The sequence below is a fragment of the Saccopteryx leptura genome, unplaced genomic scaffold, assembly GCF_036850995.1.
Source record: "Saccopteryx leptura isolate mSacLep1 unplaced genomic scaffold, mSacLep1_pri_phased_curated manual_scaffold_41, whole genome shotgun sequence".
Taxonomy (NCBI): Eukaryota; Metazoa; Chordata; class Mammalia; order Chiroptera; family Emballonuridae; genus Saccopteryx; species Saccopteryx leptura.
In genome coordinates, this window is record NW_027095723.1 from 431,512 (window position 1) to 432,032 (window position 521).

Consider the following 521-nt stretch of genomic DNA (forward strand, 5'->3'; position numbering starts at 1 on the left):
GTGTTATATGAAAGGAGAGAAGGTTAGCACTCCCCTTGAGAAGGATGGAAGAGGCTCTAGGGCCTAACAACACGCATATGGTTAAGGCATTGCCACCTACTTCGTGGCATCTAACCACTGTTTTTAAGAAGATGTGGCACATATACACCATGGTATACTATTCAGCCATAAGAAATGATGACATCGGATCACTTACAACAAAATGGTGGGATCTAGATAACATTATACGGAGTGAAATAAGTAAATCATAAAAAAATAAGAACTGCAGAGTTCCATACATTGGTGGGACATAAAAAGGAGACTAAGAGACATGGACAAGAGTGTGGTGGTTACCGGGGGTGGGGGAAGGGAAGGAGGGAAAGGGGAAGGGGTGGGGTAGGGGCACAAAGGAAATTAGATAGAAGGTGACGGAGGACAATCTGACTTTGGGTGATGCGTATGCAACAGAATTGAATGACATGATAACCTGGACATGTTTTCTTTGAATATATGTACCCTGATTTATTGATGTCACTCCATTA

At 42.4% G+C, this 521-nt stretch overlaps 1 non-coding gene across 1 annotated transcript; it reads left to right on the forward strand.

Moving 5' to 3' along the window:
• LOC136387011 (U6atac minor spliceosomal RNA) lies at positions 1 to 126 on the forward strand. Its single transcript, XR_010748061.1, has one exon. It is a non-coding gene; the product is annotated as a U6atac minor spliceosomal RNA (small nuclear RNA).
• Positions 127 to 521: the final 395 nt, after the last annotated feature.